We start from the raw sequence: 7,098 nt of genomic DNA on the forward strand, positions 1-7,098 counted from the left end.
AGCTATGTCGCGTGCTGCGGTATGCGGAAACACTAAAAGCACCATAGTAGAACACAGAAGAAGCTTCTACGTTGAAGCAATAGCCAGTAAGAAGTAGTACAATTCAAGTTTTAGTTGTCGATTATTCACTTTTTAGCCGGCTTTGGTGGCTTGGACAATACCTAGGACCTTAAGATTTTGCGTGAAAGGAGGACTTGCAGCCGCGTTGCAAGGGAGAATGTGAAAAGTGTTCATATGTAGTAAAAACCTGAGAAATCCGTCCGTTTTCGTCATTTGTTATCGAATCGACTTAAAGCCAGATCGTCACATTGGCCGCTCTTCTCTCTGAAACGGTTACATTTATCGTCTGCAAAGCTATGTCGCGTGCTGCGGTATGCGGAAACACTAAAACCACCATAGTAGAACACAGAAGAAGCTTCTATGTTGAAGTAATAGCCAGTAAAAAGTAGTACAATTGAAGTTTTAGTTGTCGATTATTCACTTTTTAGCCTGCTTTGGTGGCTTGGACATGACCTAGGACCTTAAGATGTTGCATGAAAGGAGGAGTAGCAGCCGCGTTGCATGGGAGAATGTGAAAAGTGTTCATATGTAGTAAAAACCTGAGAAATCCGTCCGTTTTCGTCAATTGTTATCGAATCGACCTAAAGCCAGATCGTCACATTGGCCGCTCTTCTCTGTGAAACGGTTACATTTATCGTCTGCATAGCTATGTCGCGTGCTGCGGTATGCGGAAACACTAAAAGCACCATAGTAGAACACAGAAGAAGCTTCTATGTTGAAGTAATAGCCAGTAAGATGTAGTACAATTGAAGTTTTAGTTGTCGATTATTCACTTTTAGCCTGCTTTGGTGGCTTGGACATGACCTAGGACCTTAAGATTTTGCATGAAAGGAGGACTAGCAGCCGCGTTGCATGGGAGAATGTGAAAAGGGTTCATATGAAGTAAAAACCTGAGAAATCCGTCCGTTTTCGTCATTTGTTATCGAATCGACTTAAAGCCAGATGTCACTTTGGCCGCTCTTCTCTCTGAAACGGTTACACTTATCGTCTGCAAAGCTATGTCGCGTGCTGCGGTATGCCGAAACACTAAAAGCACCATAGTAGAACACAGAAGAAGCTTCTAAGTTGAAGTAATAGCCAGTAAGATGTAGTACAATTCAACTTTTAGTTGTCGATTATTCACGTTTTTGCCGGCTTTGGTGGCTTGGACATGACGTAGGACCATAAGATTTTGCTTGAAAGGAGGACTAGCAGCCGCGTAGCACGGGAGAATGTGAAAAGTGTTCATATGTAGTAAGAACCTGAGAAATCCGTCCGTTTTCGTCATTTGTTATCGAATCGACTTAAAGCCAGATCGTCACATTGACCGCTCTTCTCTCTGAAACGGTTACATATATCGTCTGCAAAGCTATGTCGCGTGCTGCGGTAAGCGGAGACACTAAAAGCACCATAGTAAAACACAGAAGAAGCTTCTAAGTTGAAGTAATAGCCAGTAAGAAGTAGTACAATTCAAGTTTTAGTTGTCGATTATACACTATTTAGCCGGCTTTGGTGGCTTTGACATTAGGTGGAACCTTAATATTTTGCATGAAAGGAGGAGTAGCAGCCGCGTTGCACGCGAGAATGTGAAAAGTGTTCATATGTAGTAAAAACCTGAGAAATCCGTCCGCTTTCGTCATTTGTTATCGAATCGACATAAATACAGATCGTCACATTGGCCGCTTTTCTTTCTGAGACGGTTACAATTATCGTCTGCAAAGCTATGTCGCGTGCTGAGGTATGCGGAGACACTAAAAGCACCATAGTAAAACACAGAAGAAGCTTCTAAGTTGAAGTAATAGCCAGTAAGAAGTAGTACAATTCAAGCTTTAGTTGTCGATTATTCACTTTTTAGCCGGCTTTGATGGCTTGGACATGAGGTGGAACCTTAAGATTTTGCATGAAAGGAAGACTAGCAGCCGCGTTGCACGAGAGAGTGTGAAAAGTTTTCATATGTAGTAAAAACCTGAGAAATCCGTCCGTTTTCGTCATTTGTTATCGAATCGACTTAAACCAGATCGTCACATTGGCCGCTCTTCTCTCTGAAACGGTTACACTTATCGTCTGCAAAGCTATGTCGCGTGCTGCGGTAAGCGGAGACACTAAAAGCACCATAGTAAAACACAGAAGAAGCTTCTAAGTTGAAGTAATAGCCAGTAAGAAGTAGTACAATTCAAGTTTTAGTTGTCGATTATACACTATTTAGCCGGCTTTGGTGGCTTTGACATTAGGTGGAACCTTAATATTTTGCATGAAAGGAGGAGTAGCAGCCGCGTTGCACGCGAGAATGTGAAAAGTGTTCATATGTAGTAAAAACCTGAGAAATCCGTCCGCTTTCGTCATTTGTTATCGAATCGACATAAAGACAGATCGTCACATTGGCCGCTTTTCTTTCTGAGACGGTTACAATTATCGTCTGCAAAGCTATGTCGCGTGCTGCGGTATGCCGAAACACTAAAAGCACCATAGTAGAACACAGAAGAAGCTTCTAAGTTGAAGTAATAGCCAGTAAGAAGTAGAACAATTCAAGTTTTAGTTGTCGATTTTTCACGTTTTTGCCGGCTTTGGAGGCTTGGACATGTGGTGGAACCTTAAGATTTTGCATGAAAGGAAGACTAGCAGCCGCGTTGCACGAGAGAGTGTGAAAAGTGTTCATATGTAGTAAAAACCTGAGAAATCCGTCCGTTTTCGTCATTTGTTATCGAATCGACTTAAAGCCAGATCGTCACATTGGCCGCTCTTCTCTCTGAAACGGTTACACTTATCGTCTGCAAAGCTATGTCGCGTGCTGCGGTATGCCGAAACACTAAAAGCACCATGGTAGAACACAGAAGAAGATTCTAAGTTGAAGTAATAGCCAGTAAGAAGTAGTAAAATTCAAGTTTTAGTTGTCGATTATTCACGTTTTTGCCGGCTTTGGTGGCTTGGACATGACGTAGGACCATAAGATATTGCTTGAAAGGAGGACTAGCAGCCGCGTTGCACGGGAGAATGTGAAAAGTGTTCATATGTAGTAAGAACCTGAGAAATCCGTCCCTTTTCGTCATTTGTTATCGAATCGACTTAAAGCCAGATCGTCACATTGGCCGCTCTTCTCTCTGAAACGGTTACATATATCGTCTGCAAAGCTATGTCGCGTGCTGCGGTATGCGGAAACACTAAAAGCACCATAGTAGAACACAAAAGAAGCTTCTATGTTGAAGTAATAGCCAGTAAGAAGTAGTACAATTCAAGTTATAGTTGTCGATTATTTACTTTTTAGCCGGCTTTGGTGGCTTGGGCATGACCTAGTACCTTAAGATTTTGCATGAAAGGAGGAGTAGCAGCCGCGTTGCCCGCGAGAATGTGAAAAGTGTTCATATGTAGTAAAAATTTCAGAAATCCGTCCGCTTTCGTCATTTGTTATCGAATCGACTTAAAGCCAGATCGTCACATTGGCCGCTTTTCTCTCTGAGACGGTTACATTTATCGTCTGCAAAGCTATGTCGCGTGCTGCGGTATGCGGAGACAATAAAAGCACCATATTAAAACACAGAAGAAGGTTCTAAATTGAAGTAATGCCAGTAAGAAGTAGTACTATTTAAGTTTTAGTTGTCGATTAATCACTTTTTAGCCGGCTTTGGTGGCTTGGACATGACCTAGGACCTTAAGATTTTGCATGAAAGGGAGACTAGCAGCCGCGTTGCATGGGAGAATGTGAAAAGTTTTCATATGTAGTAGAAACCTGAGAAATCCGTCCGTTTTCGTCTTTGTTATCGAATCGACTTAAAGCCAGGTGGTCACATTGGCCGCTTTTCTCTCTGAGACGGTTACATTTATCATCTGCAAAGCTATTTCGCGTGCTGCCGTATGCGAAAACACTAAAAGCACCACAGTAGAACACAGAAGAAGCTTCTATGTTGAAGTAATAGCCAGTAAGAAGTAGTACAATTCAAGTTTTAGTTGTCGATTATTCACATTTTAGCCGGCTTTGGTGGCTTGGACATGACCTAGTACCTTAAGATTTTGCATGAAAGGAGGACTAGCAGCCGCGTTCCACGGGAGAATGTGAAAAGTGTTCATATGTAGAAAAAACCTGAGAAATCCGTCCGTTTTCGTCATTTGTTATCGAGTCCACTTAAAGCCAGATCGTCACATTGGCCGCTTTTCTCTCTGAAACAGTTACATTTATCGTCTGCAAAGCTATGTCACGTGCTGCGATATGCGGAGACACTAAAAGCACCATAGTAGAACACAGAAGAAGCTTCTAAGTTGAAGTAATAGCCAGTAAGAAGTAGTACAATTCATGTTTTAGTTATTGATTATTCACTTTTTAGCCGGCTTTGGTGGCTTGGACATGAGGTGGAACCTTAAGATTTTGCATGAAAGTAGGACTAGCAGCCGCGTTGCACGGGAGAATGTGAAAAGTGTTCATATGTAGTAAGAACCTGAGAAATCCGTCCGTTTTCGTCATTTGTTATCGAATCGACTTAAAGCCAGATCGTCACATTGGCCGCTCTTCTCTCTGAAACGGTTACATATATCGTCTGCAAAGCTATGTCGCGTGCTGCGGTAAGCGGAGACACTAAAAGCACCATAGTAAAACATAGAAGAAGCTTCTAAGTTGAAGTAATAGCCAGTAAGAAGTAGTACCATTCAAGTTTTAGTTGTCGATTATTCACTTTTTAGCCGGCTTTGGTGGCTTGGACATGACCTAGAACCTTAAGATTTTGCATGAAAGGAGGACTAGCAGCCGCGTTGCATGGGAGAATGTGAAAAGTGTTCATATGTAGTAAAAACCTGAGAAATCCGTCCGTTTTCGTCTTTGTTATCGAATCGACTTAAAGCCAGATCGTCACATTGGCCGCTTTTCTCTCTGAGACGGTTACATTTATCGTCTGCAAAGCTATGTCGCGTGCTGCGGTATGTGGAGACACTAAAAGCACCATAGTAGAACACAGAAGAAGCTTCTAAGTTGAAGTAATAGCCAGTAAGAAGTAGTACAATTCAAGGTTTAGTTGTCGATTATTCACTTTTTAGCCGGCTTTGGTGGCTTGGACGTGACCTAGGATCTTAAGATTTTGCATGAAAGGAGGACTAGCAGCCGCGTTGCACGCGAGAATGTGAAAAGTGTTCATATGTAGTGAAAACCTGAGAAATCCGTCCGTTTTCGTCATTTGTTATCGAATCGACTTAAAGCCCGATCGTTATATTGGCCGCTTTTCTCTCTGAGACGGTTACATTTATCGTCTGCAAAGCTATGTCGCGTGCTGCAGTATGCGGAACACTAAAAGCACCATAGTAGAACACAGAAGAAGCTTCTAAGTTGAAGTAATAGCCAGTAGGAAGTAGTACAATTCAAGTTTTAGTTGTCGATTATTCACGTTTTTGCCGGCTTTGGTGGCTTGGACATGACCTAGGACCTTAAGATTTTGCTTGAAAGGAGGACTAGCAGCCGCGTTGCACGGGAGAATGTGAAAAGTGTTCATATGTAGTAAGAACCTGAGAAATCCGTCCGTTTTCGTCATTTGTTATCGAATCGACTTAAAGCCAGATCGTCACATTGGCCGCTCTTCTCTCTGAAACGGTTACATATATCGTCTGCTAAGCTATGTCGCGTGCTGCGGTATGCGGAAACACTAAAAGCACCATAGTAGAACACAAAAGAAGCTTCTAATTTGAAGTAATAGCCAGTAAGAAGTAGTACAATTCAAGTTTTAATTGTCGATTATTTACTTTTTAGCCGGCTTTGGTGGCTTGGGCATGACCTAGGACCTTAAGATTTTGCATGAAAGGAGGAGTAGCAGCCGCGTTGCCCGCGAGAATGTGAAAAGTGTTCATATGTAGTAAAAACCTCAGAAATCCGTCCGCTTTCGTCATTTGTTATCGAATCGACTTAAAGCCAGATAGTCACATTGGCCGTTCTTCTCTCTGAGACGGTTACATTTATCGTCTGCAAAGCTATGTGGCGTGCTACGGTATGCGGAAACACTTAAAGCACCATAGTAGAACACAGAAGAAGCATCTAAGTTGAAGTAATAGCCAGTAAGAAGTAGTACAATTCAAGTTTTAGTTGTCGATTATTCACATTTTAGCCGGCTTTGGTGGCTTGGACGTGACCTAGGACCTTAAGATTTTGCATGAAAGGAGACCTAGCAGCCGCGTTTCATGGGAGAATGTGAAAAGTGTTCATATGTAGTAAAAACCTGAGAAATCCGTCCGTTTTCGTCATTTGTTATCGAATCGATTTAAAGCCACATCGTCACATTGGCCGCTCTTCTGTCTGAAACGGTTACATTTATCGTCTGCAAAGCTATGTCGCGTGCTGCGGTATGCGGAGACTCTAAAAGCACCATAGTAGAACACAGAAGTAGCTTCTAAGTTGAAGTAATAGGCAGTAAGAAGTAGTACAATTCAAGTTTTAGTTGTCGATTATTCACTTTTTAGCCGGCTTTGGTGGCTTGGACATGACCTAGGATCTTAAGATTTTACATGAAAGGAGGACTTGCAGCCGCGTTGCACGGGAGAATGTGAAAAGTGTTCATATGTAGAAAAACCTGAGAAATCCGTCCGTTTTCGTCATTTGTTATCGAATCGACTTAAAGCCAAATCGTCACATTGGCCGTTCTTCTCTCTGAAAGAGTTACATTTATCGTTTGCAAAGTTATGTCACGTGCCGCAGTATGCGGAAACACTAAAAGCACCATAGTAGAACACAGAAGAAGCTTGTAAGTTGAAGTAATAGAGAGTAAGAAGTAGTACAATTCAAGTTTTATTTGTCGATTATTCACTTTTTAGCCGGCTTTGGTGGCTTTGACATTAGGTGGAACCTTAATATTTTGCATGAAAGGAGGAGTAGCAGCCGCGTTGCACGCGAGAATGTGAAAAGTGTTCATATGTAGTAAAAACCTGAGAAATCTGTCCGTTTTCGTCATTTGTTATCGAATCGACTTAAAGCCAGATCGTCACGTTGGCCGCTCTTCTGTCTGAAACGGTTACATTTATCGTCTGCAAAGCTATGTCGCGTGCTGCGGTATGCGGAGACACTAAAAGCACCATAGTAGAACACAGAAGAATCTT

The sequence above is a fragment of the Schistocerca gregaria genome, unplaced genomic scaffold (genome assembly GCF_023897955.1).
Source record: "Schistocerca gregaria isolate iqSchGreg1 unplaced genomic scaffold, iqSchGreg1.2 ptg000229l, whole genome shotgun sequence".
NCBI classification, from domain to species: domain Eukaryota; kingdom Metazoa; phylum Arthropoda; class Insecta; order Orthoptera; family Acrididae; genus Schistocerca; species Schistocerca gregaria.